The sequence below is a fragment of the Adiantum capillus-veneris genome, chromosome 21, assembly GCF_014529385.1.
Source record: "Adiantum capillus-veneris isolate H3 chromosome 21, ASM1452938v2, whole genome shotgun sequence".
Taxonomy (NCBI): domain Eukaryota; kingdom Viridiplantae; phylum Streptophyta; class Polypodiopsida; order Polypodiales; family Pteridaceae; genus Adiantum; species Adiantum capillus-veneris.
In genome coordinates, this window is record NC_140951.1 from 33,334,607 (window position 1) to 33,349,759 (window position 15,153).

Here is a 15,153-nt window from a genome sequence, read left to right on the forward strand (position 1 = left end):
ATTATTGAAGGTGCTACAAAGGTTCCACCCTTCCTAAGCATGAAAGATAAGATTTTTGAAGCCGACCAGTACACGAGGGACTTGGACACTGCTTTTGCAAGGTCCGGGAGGCTTTACAGAAATCTCAGGAAAGACACAAGAAGGCAGCAGATCGACAGCGTCTTGATTTGAAGTTAAAGGAAGACGATTGGGTGCTCTTATGTTTTGAGAAGGCACACCTGAGAAAGAAAAAGAGAAAGAAGCGGCTTTTTCCAAAGCTTAGCATAAGATACTATGGACCTTTCTAGATAAAAGAAAAGATAAATGATGTCTCCTTTAGACTGAAGCTGCCCGATACTTGGAGAATTCACAATGCTTTTCATGTGAGTCTCTTGAAGCCTTTTAAAGGCGATGTGCCCAATGATGGGGAGCCAGATGAGCAACCCGAAGTGGAGGAAAGCGAGGAGATACTCGTTCCAGAACAGATACTGGCACATAAAGATAGAAAGATAAAAGGTAAAGTGATGAGGCAGTTCTTGCTTAAATTCAAGAACTATCCCGCATTGGATGCGAAGTGCATGGAGGAGGAGGACCTAGCAGATACTCCTCATATTGTGAACCTTTACCTTGAAGCATTCGGTTTGGCATAGTCTACTCTGATAGAACCCCGATTTCAGCATGGGCGAATCTAGTGCAGCGGGTTTGCACAAGAGGAGAGTCACTCCGCTCCTTTGTCAACACATTGCCCCGATATTTGATATAGAGTCATTGATGTCCCTTTGGGTTTCAAGGATACTACTGGGCTGAAAATATTCTGCTGTATGACTTTATGAACTTGAATTCCCGAAAATGATATTGATTTTGACTTGTTTGAGTGCAGGAACTGAAAAAGAAAATGACTGCAACATTTTGGTCTCATAAATCTCTATAGACATGATTGTAATAAGGATTAGTTAATCGGGCATCTGTGAGGTCCCGACCGGGGATCTAGATGTGATTGCTAAATACGTTGCCGATTAATCATGGTCTGAGATTTGGAATAGAATGTGATTCATCATGTGATGTCCTGTGATGTCAAGTAATGTCCAATGATGTCATGTGATGTGACTGTCAATTAGTACATGTGCTAGATGTGTTGTTCCTAGTGCATCGGTACTAGCAGTCAGTGTCTGCTAGGACAGATTATGGCCTCTGTCTATTTTGCAGGCGTAATCGAGGGTAATTATAATGCTTTCAAGAGGGGGATATGTCACAAACTGGTGTTGTGGCATGCCCAGACACACTCACTGGCTGGCAGCAAGGTACAGGCCCGCAAAGAGCGCCGACAGGCTGACATGGCGGGATTTATGGACTTTCGTATTTTGCGCCGCATTTCACACTGACAATGCTGACGTAGTCTGCCATATGGATTTGTTGCTTTTGCGCTGGCTGGAATCCTATGCTGGCTGATTTGGAAGCTTTTGGCTCGGTTGCTTTATTTTTACAAGCTTTTAAAGTTGACAGCTTTTGGAGCTTTGCTTTTGGGCATCCCTTGTAACCAATAAATAAGTGGTTAGGCCCTCACTTCTCAAGGGCATCTGGACATAGAGTCTGAGAGTGAGCAGTGAGCACCTACCCACTCTCTTGTGCTTTGAACACAGATTAATACAAAAAGAAATACCGAAAGGGGCGTCAGTCTTTGGGGCCAATATCTCTAGGCAGAGAACTACGTCGGGCCGTGTCGACTCAAGTGTGAAGTGTGAACTGTTTTGAAGTGAATCTCTGCTGTGTCGCGGTAGAATCTTGACTTGAAGTGTCCAAGTTTGTTACACCGGAGAACAGTAAGGTGATGTACTAGGCTGGATGAGACCCTTTTCAAGAAGGTCTTTCACTTGGTTCATGATTTCTTCATTCTGGGCTCGGCTAACACGGTAAGGTGGCCGGTTCGTTGGTGTGGTTCCAGGAATCGAATCAATGGCGTGGTCCTCAGGACAAGATGGAGGTAACTCACCTGGTAGGCCTTCTAAGCAACAGTCATCATATGTGTGCAGAAATTCTTGTCATTCTTTATCTAATTCAGACATGTTGGTTCATTGTATATAATTTAATTCTTTCAAGTAGATCGACTAAACAAAAATACTGGATTTCATTAATTTCGAAATAATCGAAGCCGATACAATAGGAACGGACTTGCCCTTCAATTTTACATCAAGTACAATTTTCATGCCCTTCTCATTCATCAAAGTCGCTTTCTTGGTCCGATAGTCGACCACGGCGTTGTTGTGGTACCAAGGGATTCCTAGGAGGACCTCACACCCTCCCAAAGACATGACGTAAAAGTCCTCGTGCCCTAAATGTCACGTGACACATCCAACCCTTTGCGTCCATGGACAAGCTACAGCACGACAAGGGTTCAGTCAGTCCAGTCAATCTAGATTAGCAAGTGATCTGGCACTATTGTGAGTCTATTCGTAGACCGTGCATGCCCAGTCACTTAGTGTAGATGCATATCCTTTGGTTGCACGCAGCATGATCATAAGCATTCCCATCAAAATCCATCAGAATCCTTCAGGGGAATTTTCTAGTGCATTTAGCCTATTTTCCCTATTTTTGACACTTTTCACTTATTATCTTTAAGTGACTTTTGTTGGAGAGTAGGTAGGGCAAATTGAGTAAGTTTGTATATAAGCAAACCTAGGCTAGCACTAATTGGCAGAAGAGGCAGCAGGAGCACACGCTCAACAGGCACCTTCTCAACATAACCCCCCAAGAGACCTAGCATTTTTGGAGTAGATCCAGTACCTAGCATTTTCAACACCAGATCAACCAGCGATTTGCACTTGCAGATTCCGGCAACAGCAGAACATCAGACCAGCCTAGCCTTTTGCATTTGCAAGACAAACAGCAACAGATTCTAGATTTTCAGCCCTAGCGTTTTTGCATCTGCATCCAACCCTAGCGTTTTGCAAATACTCCGCGACGGAAACTCAAGGAACATCAGCGTTTTCAGTTTTCAGCCTTTAGACATCGCAGAAGAACCCCCAAACCTCACAGATCTCACCTTCCCGCAGCAGTTCCTCGCCGCACGGTCGGTTTCCGCAAGGTTTACAGTTTCAGCCCGGAAAACGCAGATTTCAGCATCTGCGTTTTCAGTGCGTCATCGTCGCATCGTCGGCATTGACATCGTCATCGACGTAGAGTCAAAATTCAGCAGATAAGGATTTGCAGATTTCAGCCATTAGCAATTTCAGATTTCAGCCCGTCTCGTCGTCCACATCGTCGGCAAGTCCAAGCATTGTAGAGATTTGTGCAATCTTAAGTAGACCGCTCTCGCCATAGAGAGTGGGGCCTTCGGAGGAGGGTTTGACAACATCTCCGGTGTCGTATTCTCTTCTCTCTCTACCTCTCAGTCACAACACCTTCACTCACAGTGTCCATTCACTTTGTGTGTGTCCATTCACTTTGTGTGTGTCCATTGCACTCTCTCACTAAAGGAACGGAAGGCTCTCCCTTCTGTAAGTAAAAGAAACCTTGAGAACACTTCGGAGCACTCATCTTGAGCAATGTTCAAACATTCATTCCGCTGCATCTAACATTGTATCAGAGCTTTGGCACTGTTCTTAATCACTCAAGGAAAGAACCACAAAAAAAAAATTGCTTGTTGAGGTCGCACAAACCCAAGTTCGCTTGGGCGTGTCGATTCCTAATCTTGTTTTTGAAGAGTGACAGGAAACCCAAGAACGAAGGGCTTGTCCAGCCTCCCCTTGTGCCTCTTTTCACTCATTGAGAGCGGACCGTGCACTTGGCGGCCGGCCAATTGACGTGAGGTGGGAAAAAGCAAACTTGGTGTGAGCGCAAGGCCGCCAAGGGGTGCGCTCGCGGAAAAGAGCAAAACTCCGGTGAAGAGAAGATCCTTCTCAAACACAGATTGCAAGTGAAAGAAGAACCTCAAGACCAGCAAGAACCTGAAGAACTCAAGAACCCCAAGAACCCAAGTTCCTCGTGAACTTAAGAACCCAAGACCACAAGAATCCACGACTTCGGAATGGTCATCACTCGAAGCGGAATGGATACTTCGCTTAGAGGTAATGAGCATGAGAGAGGCGAAGAAGAATTTTCCCCACCAGGAGTTTTTTCCGACACTCCCCCTTACCCATCTACGTCAAGGATTGCCCTAACTCCTATGGAGGCTTTGGACCAGATGTTTCTGGAAAGGAAGTTAGAACGCGAAGCAAGAAATGCAGAAAGAATGGCAGAAATGAAACGCGGACACGCAGAAAGAAAAGCAGAAAGAGAAGCCGAAAGAAAGGCAGCCAAAGCAGGACAAGAACAGAGCCACCGACACATGAAAGAGTTGTGGCGACTCTTTTCTCAAGTTCAGGCACAGATGCAAGAGATTCGGGAAAAGGAGACTCTCTCAGACTCTTCTTCTCCATAGCAAGACACACATGATTTGCATGATGATTTGAATGACAATGATGAGCATGATGATTTGAATGATAATGATAAGCATAAAGAATTGCATGGCAATGACAAGCATAATGATTTGCATGATCAAGATGTGATTTCTCACGAGTATGATGATTTGCATGATCAAGATGTGCTTTCTCACAAGCATGATGAGTTGCATGAAGAAGATGTGATTGTTCACAAGAAGGATGATGTGTTGGTTGATACTTTCTCTAGTGAAACTAACCTCATTACAGATTCGATCAGTCACGAAGAACCGATCTTGGCTCTCGAGCCTAGATCCAAAGAACCCTCAAAGGAAGTATTATGTGTTCGCATGACTCATACGCACGCATTGATCGATTGTTTCATTCGTGATCGTTTCCTGTATTTTAGTTAGCGTCTTTATATGATCCCTTTTCCTAGGCATGACATATTGTTCGTTTCACTCATGAATGAGTATGAATGTATGCGGATTGTTCATGAAAAGCTGAAAAGTATACATTCACAGAAGTCACATTCCATGTCTCTTCCTTGGCACGACACAGTTGTAGAAAGAGCACATGAGAGTATGAGCACCAAGCATGGGCATTTCCATTGTGAATTGCCACAGTTGATAGGATTAGATGAGAGGAGAAAAATTCGATTTCATTGTTTGTGTGTGTGTGGTGAACCGTTTGGCACTCCGTCTAGATGTTCATCTACATTGCATGCACAGTCTTTAAGGAACAATAGAATTTTTCCACTCACTTTACATGGAATAGGTATGTTCATGATTTTGTGTTGGTAGTGGTTTCAAGAATTTTCAGCCATGGAGATTCTTGAAGAGGGAAGAAGCATGACTCTAGATGAAGTTGGAAGTATCGAAGGAGCCTCAGAAGACTGTCGCTTTCGGCGCGGCCCAGAGAAGCAAGCGTTGCAAACCTTTATGAAGTTCAAGCACCGCACGACCCACACATCAGAGTGGGCCGGCGAAGAGTCCCTTCTAGGATTCCGGATGCTATTGGCGATCTCCCTCGACGCCATACAGTTCGGTACCAGTACCTCACTTTGAAAAGGAGGGGATGTCACGTGACACATCCAACCCTATGTGTCCGTGGACAAGCTACAGCTCGACAAGGGTTCAGTCAGTCCAGCCAGTCTAGATTAGAAGTGATCTGGCACTTTTTGTGAGTCTATTCGTAGACCGTGCATGCCCAGTCACTTAGTGTAGATGCATATCCTCTGGTTGCACAGAGCATGATCATAAGCATTCCCATCAGAATCCTTCAGGGGAATTTTCCAGTGCATTTAGCCTATTTTTCCTATTTTTGACATTTTTCACTTGTTATTTTTAAGTGACTTTTGTTGGAAAGTAGGTAGGGCAAATTGAGTGAGTTTGTATATAAGCAAACCTAGGCTAGCACTAATTGGCAGAAGAGGCAGCAGGAGCACACGATCAATAGGCACCTTCTCAGCAGAACCCCCAAGAGACCTAGTGTTTTTGGAGCAGATCCAGTACCTAGCATTTTCAACACCAGATCAACCAACGATTTGCACTTGCAGATTTCGGCGACAGCAGAACATCAGACCAACCTAGCGTTTTGCATTTGCAAGACAAACAGCAATAGATTCCAGATTTTCAGCCCTAGCGTTTTTGCATCTGCATCCAACCCTAGCGTTTTGCAGATTCTCCGCGACGGAAACTCAAGGAACGTCAGCGTTTTCAGTTTTCAGCCTTTAGACATCGCAGAAGACCCCCGAACCTCGCAGATCTCACCTTCCCGCAACAGTTCCTCGCCGCACGGTCAGTTTCCGCAAGGTTTACAGTTCGAGCCCAGAAAACGCAGATTTCAGCATCTGTGTTTTCAGTGCGTCGTCGTCGCATCGTCGCCATCGACATCGTCACCGACATAGAGTCAGAATTCAGCATATAAAGATTTGCAGATTTCAGCCATTAGCATTTTCAGATTTCAGCACGTCTCATCGTCGTCGACATCGTCGGCAAGTCCAAGCATTGTAGAACCTTGAGCACAGTTCGGAGCACTCATCTTGAGCAAAGTTCAAACATTCATTCCGCTGCACCTAACACTAAATACCCCTGACAATGCAAACAAAGTTTGCCAATGCTTTGGCTGTGAACGCTCGCTGCTGCTGCACGCTCCCCCCCCGTTGCGTCATCGCTCCCCCTCACCCCCCCCCCCCCCTCTCTCTCGCCCTCGCGCTGCCTCCAGCCCCCTCGCCCTCGTGTTGCCTCCCTCGCCCAGCCCAGCCCGCCACCCTTGCCCTCTGCTGCCCGCCGCCCTCGCCCCTAGCTGCCCCCAAGCCCGTCCGCTGCCCCCCATTCCCTGGCCGTTCTCCCTCCCCCGACCCCCCCGCAGCCTCTTGAACTCTAGCTCGCCGCTTTATCCGCCCCCCCATCCCCCCCCCTGTCCTCATCGCTCCCGAAGGTCTTCTGTACCTGGCTCTGCAGCACTTTTTCTTCTAACAAGTGCTCGGCGTACTCGGTTGCAGATTTTCTTCACCGTCCACTTCTTCGACTCAGCAGTAGACACAGATGGAGGCTCCAGCTCCGCCACAGAGGGACTCGCCTGAAGCCCCCTCGCCCGACCCCGCTGAGCCCACCATTCGACTTGCTCTTTCGCCGACAGAGCAAGCGAGCCTTGCCGCAGAGGTAGAGCGCTTGCAGGCGACTTCTGTCATCTGCAAGGTTCTCGGCACCCGTCCTAGCAGAGGAGAGCTGCGAGACCTTCTCCAGGCCCGCCTTCTCGCAGAGGTGGGCAAGATCTTGGATGTCCAGATTCTCGGACGGGGGTACTACCAAATCGAGTTCGAGACTTCCAAGATGGCCTCCAAGGTCATAGCTATGAGTCCACTGGCCATCCGAGCATCACGCGCCCACTTTCGATAGTGGCGACATGGTTTTGACCCGACTTCGGATGTGCTAGTAGAGGAGGCAGACATCCCCATCTCAGTCTGCTTTCCGGGTCTACGGAGGGAGTACCTTCCACTTCTCTCCAGGATTGGCTCCGCCATCGGGACTGTCCTGGAGACACCTCGTACGGCAGCATCAGTAGCTGCCAAGGCGGCTGGCATCCCTTCAGTTCGAGTTTTGGTCAGAGATACCCACACGCTCCCGAAGATCATCCTTCTGCCTCGGGTGAGTGGGGGTTGGTTTAGACAGAGTGTGGAGTACTCGGGTCTCCCGAACCAGTGCTTCATTTGCAGACAGATGGGCCACCTAGCGAAGGCCTGTCCACGGAGGAGGCCACGACCTGCACCTCAGCCTCAGCCTCAGCCTCAGCCCCAGCCTGCCAAGGCTAGGCCGCAGCCTCAGCCAGCGGCACAGCGCACAGATTCAGAGCCACCCTCCGAGCCTGGGGCTCCAGCGGAGGAGGGGTGGCAGCAGGCCCGTGGAGAAAGCTCGTGCAGAGTTTTGGTCACAGATTGTTGAGTCTTTGCCACAGGTTGACCATTGGTGTGTAGGAGGGGACTTCAACATGTTGGAGGACCCTTCTGACAGGATCGGAGGCAGCCATGCTACTTTGCATGGAGTCGAGTTAGCAGCTTGGGAGAGGTTGTGTATGACTTTGAGGGTCTCGGATACATGGTAGCATCTGGCTTTGTGAGGCCTCCAGAGAGTCTTGCCTTCTCTAGATCGGACCGCAGAGTGGGAGGAGTGAATCTATCGCGGATAGATCGCTTCTACACTAGTGACCACTTCAGTGACTTGGGGGGATCAGTGGGCATCCTGGCAGGAACATCCTTCTCGAACCATGCACCACTGATCCTCACAGTGGCAGACAAGCAGAGGAGTGGGAGCACGATGCTTCGCATCCCAGAGCGGGTCTTGTTGGACTCAGCACTCAGAGAGAGGGTAGAGGCTCTCTGGACAGAGGGCATGGACAGCCAGGCTCTACCTGCAGAGAGTGGCTTTAGGCCTAGCTCAGCTTAGCCACTTTTTTCTCCAGGAGTCTCTGGCTCGACGGGCTGCAGTGAGAGAGGAGGAGCAGCGTCTCAGACGAGGCATTGCTTCACTACAAAGGATGCAGGAGCAGCATCCAGACAATCCATGGTTGGCATCCAGACAATCCATGGTTGGAGGAGCAGTTACAGAAGGCTCGACAGGAGCTTGCTTGCATGGAGGAGAGGCCCCATGAGTTTTCCTTTCACCAACAGGCATCTTAGTGGACTCAGGTGGGTGACAGAGTGACAGGTGCTTTCTTTGAGACAGTGGGACCTCGGCACTCGCATGCCAAGGTCAATCAGTTAGGAGACCCAATGGGTCAGTTGTTTGTGAGCCCGAGGATATGCGTGCAGTTGCTACTAACTATTACCGTGAGTTACTGTCGGCTGAGCCCCAGTCAAAGAGACAGGATGCATGCAGGGAGCAGGTTTGGGCACAGATGCCTTGTCTTGTGACTGAGGAGATGCGCCAGAGGCTAGAGATACCTCTTCAGCTTGAGGAGCTACACACGGCTCTTAGGGCCCTCCCCCGTGGTAGCTGTCCAGGTGAGGATGGGCTGACTCCCAGCTTCTTCTTGGAATATTGGGACCTGCTTGGCCCAGATCTTTGTAGTGCCTTTCAGTACATTCTGCACACAGGAGTGATGCCGGATAGCATGAGTGAGGGTCTGATTTACCTCATTCCAAAGGAGGGTGGCTCCTTGGATGAGATTCGACAGTGGGGCCCAATCACCATCCTCAACTCAGCCTACAAAATGCTTGCCAAGGCTCTGAGTTTGAGGATTCAGCCACTTTTGGAGAGCCTTATACATGGGACTCAAACAGGTTTTGTCAAGGAACGCAGTATCCTTGACAACATCTTCACTTTCTGGGAGGCTTCTGCCCTGGCACGACTCCGTGGGGAGGACCTTGTGATTCTTCTTCTCGATTTTGAGAAGGCATACGACAGAGTTGACTGGGACTTTCTAGAGGGCACGCTACACAGGATGGGCTTCTCAGATGCTTAAATCATAGGGGTGTCAGCTTTCTACAGGCAGGCTCATAGTCAGGTGCTTTTGGTAGGAGGCAGAGGTGAGCGCTTCATGCTCACACGATCGGTCAGACAGGGTTGTCCTCTTGCCCCCTTTCTCTTTCTGTTCTATGCGGAGGCGATGAGCAGATTTTTGGTGTCACAGTAGGTTGGTCTGAGAGGCTTAGCACTCCCTATACGGGGAGATGAGCTTCTGGACGCTGAGTTTGCCGACGACTCAGCCTTGTACTTAGAGGGCCAAGAGGCCAATTTACACAGATGTGAGCAGGCTTTGGAGACCTTCTGCTGTGCATCGGGCGCACTGATCAACTGGAGAAAGACAGTGGCTTTCTCGGTTGGCAGTGCTCCTATGCCAGATTGGATGCCAGGAGAGGGTTTCAGGTGGATTCCTCCAGGGACTACAGTTTGGTACTTGGGTTGTCAGGCTGGTTTGGACTTGTCCCCCGAGCAGCAGATTGCTCCTCTTCTCCTGTCCATCAGGAGAAAGCTGTTACATTGGAGCTCAGCACGACTTTCGCTGGCTGGTAGAGTAGTAGTTGTCAACCAGGTGTTGTTGGCGACTATGTGGTACATCACTTCTTGCTGGATCTTCTCGAGTTCTTGTATCAGCCAAGTAGAGAGGCTGATCAAGAACTTCCTTTGGTCAAGTCGCGACACTCAGATTGCCCGAGCCAAGGTGGCTTGGTCGGTCATCACACTTCCTTGTTCTGAGGGAGGGCTTGGGATCATTGATCCAGCACAGCAGAGCAGAGCCCTTCTTGGGAAGTTCGTCGTCAGAGGACTTCTTCCAAGCGAGGAGCCCTGGAAGGAGTTCTTGCTGCAGAGGCTTCGTGCCAGGGTGCCTCAGTCAGGAGGCCCTTGGCAACCTTCGACCAGATGGATCTTTACAGAGTTGCGCCGAGTTGGTTTGAGCAGGAGACTGGAGGACCGATTCGCTGCGAGTTTGCTTCGATCTTGGGAGCTCTTACGGCGTGGCCTATAGCAGAGACAGCCGACGTGCACGGAGGAGCGCCTACGGCAGCCCCTCGTCTGGAACCCCATGGTTAGCACTCAGAGAGGCCACATGGTTGGGAGTCGGCCTCATGTTTTTTGGGGTCCCATGGCAGCAGGTCCAGCGCGCTCTCTAGGTGACTGGCTAGAGTTCACAGGTTTGTCAGAGGAGGTGCAGGCTGTCCAGCTACAGGGCATGAGAGGGGTGCAGAGCATATGTCAGGACATCTCAGAGTCAGTTCCAGCTGAGTGGCTCATGCCTCTCGAGCCAGTAGCACCCCGGTGGATGGGAGCCTTCACACGACTGGAGGTTCTCATTTCAGTCAAGGCTTGCTCAGAGATAGTCCCAGCCCTGTTCTTCGAGCTTCAGGGTGGGGGACAATTACAGCGAGTTGCAGTAGAGGCCCCGCAGGTAGCAGAGTGCTGTTTCCAGAGGATCCGAGTTGTGGGCATCTGTGGGAGGACTTGCGTCATAGACCCTGACCCAGCAGCTCTTGAGACAGGACACTGGAGGCTATGGGCTTGGGAGTGTTGTCCACTGGCACGAGTACAGTGGGATCCTGGTGAGTGGCTATGGAGGGACCCCTTCTCTTTTGCAGACTGCCCCGGAGTCCCCTTCTTTCAGTACACTGTTCTGCATGGACGTCATGTACTTGCAGCACAGAGAGAGGCCCGCCCCGCTGCAGCACGTCATTGGCAGAAGGAGGGCCTCACAGTCGAGTTCTTGGTAGCTTTTTGGCAGAGGCTGTGGGACTCCAGACAGACGAGGCGCGTCACTTTGTTCCAGTGGCTGGTTGCACACAGAGCCACAGCAGTAGGGAGCTGGCTTGTGCATAGTGGTCTCTCGACCGCATGTGCAGCCTGTGACCAGTTGGTGGAGAGTCAGCGTCACTGCCTTTGGGACTGTCCCTCGGCCCAGCAGGTGTGGCTACGAGTTCTTCGTCTGATGCCTGCCCTTTCCACGGCTCGACAATACACTTGGGGGGCAGCGGCTTGGTCCACCCTCACAGGCCCGGCACTTCAGTTTGAGCTATCTTCCACCAGCAGGATGATAGTGATGCAGAGGGGGCGACCTACACTCCAGCCTGCTACAGATCTTACTCCACAAGAGTGGTGCAGTGAGAGCCAGGAGTGTTGGGAGCTCATCAGCGGCCTAGCTCTCTGGTTCATCTGGCGGGCCCGCTGTTTCCGCATCTTTGAGGCTCGCCTTGTGCCACCAACATAGACTGTTAGTGACTTTTGGCTAGAGCTGATCCATACTCTCAGAGGATAGCTTGAGGGACTACAGGGCAGCTCCGACTGCATGCGGGAGCGCCGCGATGCTTTCCTTCGACTCTGGCGCCCTGGGCCTTTCTAGACCATTGTCCAGGGGGTGCTCAGATGGCACTACTGTCCACCTGTGTGGCTCTACCCTCCTCCCATCTCATGATTTAGCCTCATTGTATATATGTTGTTTTTTTCATTGGGAGAGTCTCCCCATCATGCTTGTTGTAGCCCTCTCCTGCAGAGGTGGATGTAGCCCTATGGGCAGTTTTCATTAACTAATAGAAGGATCTTTTTCTCGGAAAAAAAAAAAAAAAAAAAAGTTTGCCAATGATAGGTGAAATGGAACATCCCGTCCAGGTGCCACTAGAATTGTCTCTGCCGCTCGCCCCATCCTGTCGGGTGTAATCTCAAGTCGAGCCGCCTACGAACATCACTCCAGCCATCTGATCTGATATGATGGTGCACCCAAACTGCTACCAACCGGCCTTGACCGGGACCAAAGCCTTATCTATCAAAGCCTTCTGCTCATCAAGCATTGTAGTGCGCATCTTCTTATACTCCACCCCTGACCATGAATCTGTGTGACCAACATCAGCTATAGCCCGGACCATTCTCTTCCATTGCTCAGTCCTCAAAACATTGAAGGAGATGTTGCACACAATGAGAGTATGTGCAATCTCCATCTCAGCCACCTTTTTGACGCTCCTTCACCCGAGAAAGAGAGTTCACACACGAAGGCAAGGTGCTTTGTCTGCGTGCATCCATATCACCTCGATCTTCCTCCTCCTGCACAACTCGAGCCCTCTTTCTACTAGAACCAGCAGTGGGATGATTCTCTTGAACCTCGGAAGATGAACCACCAAAATCCCCAATAAGAGCATCATGAAGAGCATCCTGTGTGTGCTGGCTACCTGTATTTTTTTTTGGTGTTGGTACTTCCGAAAAATTCTCCGCAATCAGCTTGTCCCTAATATCCTGTGGAACCTTTTTGCACCCTCCACAATTGTTGGTCGTGCCAATGCCTGTCAGATGCTTGACGACACGAGAAATTGTACTCGTGAGCTCAAAATTACAGTACTTGCATTGCCATCGTCGAGTGTCGGAACCCGCTTGGCCTGGAGTGTTGATATTGCAGATGACATTGATATGCTCCTTCCAATACGGGTTGCATGGCTTAGGCATGATGAATCTGTCGCAAACAATAAGACAGACACATGACACGAGTGAGAGAAAGAGACAGAGAGAGAGAGAGGGAGCCCCGGAGCTTGCAAGAAGGACTTGGAGAAGAGAGAGAGAGAGAGAGAGAGACTTTACCTGCATACTGTTTCTCTGCAAATTTCTCTGCAGTGACTGATTACTGGTTCTCTGCAATTTGTTAGTGCTCAATGCAAGCGCCTTAAAAATAAGCCCCAAAAATTAGTCGCCTGGGCCTAGCGAAACCCTCACGCTGGAAAAGGGACATAAAATTTTTTTTTTAAAACAGCACCGTACAGATCGATCCGTACGGTACAGATCCGTACAGATCAACCGTACGGTACGGTATGGATCCGGACGTACGTGTTGATCCTACCTTGCGCCAATTCACGTGAAATGAAGTTGCCTTGGCTCCTCCATCAAATAAAATGAGGGCTTCCTGATCTTTTACTTTGCCCCATGCGCGGCAAAGTTCCGTACTTTCATCCATCTGACTCGGTCGGTCCCCATGCAAACGAGTACTAGACCTGATTTTATCTTGCCTTTTCTGCCACGTTCTTCTGCTGCTCTAGAACTCTCATGCCTTTCTTCAGATTGTCCTTGTTGTGCCTTTTTGGAGCACTTTGCGGAGATGTGTCCTTGTTCCCCGCAACCAAAACACTTTCCCTCTTTGAGATAGTTAGCTCTCTGTTCCACAAACCATCCTTCTTTTTTTGGGAGTTCTTCTTTCTATTGTCGTTTGTCGAGATCTGTCCGGTCCTCCTCGCTCAAGTCGAAAGAAGAAGAGCTAGAAGAATTGTCAAAAGAAGAGGAAGAAGAACTAGGTAGTCCTTTGAAACGCACATGCTTCTTTTGTTTTTGTGCAGCTGCAAAAGAAGACTGACAGCCCAAGTAACTGGGGTAGTCAATCCCCTTGTTACGCTTCTTCAATTGCTTCTTCGATGGCTTCTTTGTGTCTAGAAGTTGATTAATTCACGTTTCAACAACATCATTGAGTTCTTCTTCAATGAACATCCTTGGAGTCGGAGGTTTCTTGATTGCCGGCTTAATTGGTGACTCGATGGCTTTCTTCCAATGAGTATGCACTTCATCCACCGGATGCCGGGTCAAAAATTTGGCAAATTGGAGCATCTGCTTTGCACACTCATCAACCTATTGTTGATGTTGCATCCCCATGAGTTAATACTATGTAGGCCGAGGTGGCTCATACTCGTTCGCTGCTAATCCACTTGAATTTTCTGTACTGCCTCCTGCTCCAGAGGTGGGAGGTAGAGTCATCTGATTCTTTTCGAAATCCATATGTGTCGCAAAAAGAAGGATCGGATTTCTCAGTGGAAGAGAAATCGGTCGAGCTCTGACACCAGTAACAAACTTGGGCACCCCAAGTCTAGAATCTGTTGTGACACGAGAGAGATTCACTTAAAACAGGCAAATCACAATTCAATTTGAGTCGACACGGCCCAGTGTAGTTCCGTGCCAAGAGAGATTGGCCCCAAAGACTAGCGTCTCTTTCGGTATTTCTTTTAGTATTAATCTTTGAGCAAAGTACTACTCCCGCGGGTCCTCAGCTCTCAAACTCTACGTCCAAATGCTCTAAGAAGTGAGGCCCTAGGGTCCTTATATTCTTACAAGGGTTGCCAAAAGTAGAGCCCCAAAAGCTTAAACTCAAAAGCAAAAGGCCCAAAAACTATTGGTCCTAAAAGTACCCCCAAAACTGCCAGCGCTGAATGCGGAAATCCGTACATTGTGCCACGTCAGCCTGTCAACGCGATTTACGAGAATCCGTATAGGGTGCCATGTCAATGTCCGTACTGCTTGCCACGTTAGTAGTCTGTCAGCAGGGGTCCGTACTGCCTACAACATCAACAGTATGCCAACAGGGGTTCGTACAATTGTGCCACATCAGCGGGTGATCATGCCACGTCACCATTTTGTGACGAAGTGGCTTAGAGCAGTGGCATTTTTCCCTGGCGGAGAGGGTTCCCTTTGAAACAGCCTTTTAAAACGCTGTATGGAATGCCTAGTGGGATTGCTATATCGCTTGGCGAACAGTTTCTTTTACAGCCTTCTAGAACGCTTGGCCAGAGGAGCCCGCAGAGGTAGCACCTTCAAGGGAGTCTTGAAATCCATGCACTCAAAGGGAGTGAGGGGTGGATTTCAGCAACGCTACGTAGGGACCTGAGCTGTGTGTTGAAATGCTACGGTAAAGGGACTTGTGGCTTGCATTTTTGTAAGCATCTTGAAACGATGTAGTGAGAGAAGGCTTCAGCTGAAAATTTGAATGCATGGAGTGGAGAGCACATGAAGGCAAAGGTTTTGGA

At 49.4% G+C, this 15,153-nt stretch overlaps 1 protein-coding gene across 1 annotated transcript in view; it reads right to left on the reverse strand.

The window, feature by feature from the left end:
• Positions 1–15,153, reverse strand: part of LOC147430754 (fluoride export protein 1-like) — a 99,100-nt gene that overhangs the window by 83,176 nt on the left and 771 nt on the right. The gene's annotated exons all lie outside the window — the stretch shown is intronic.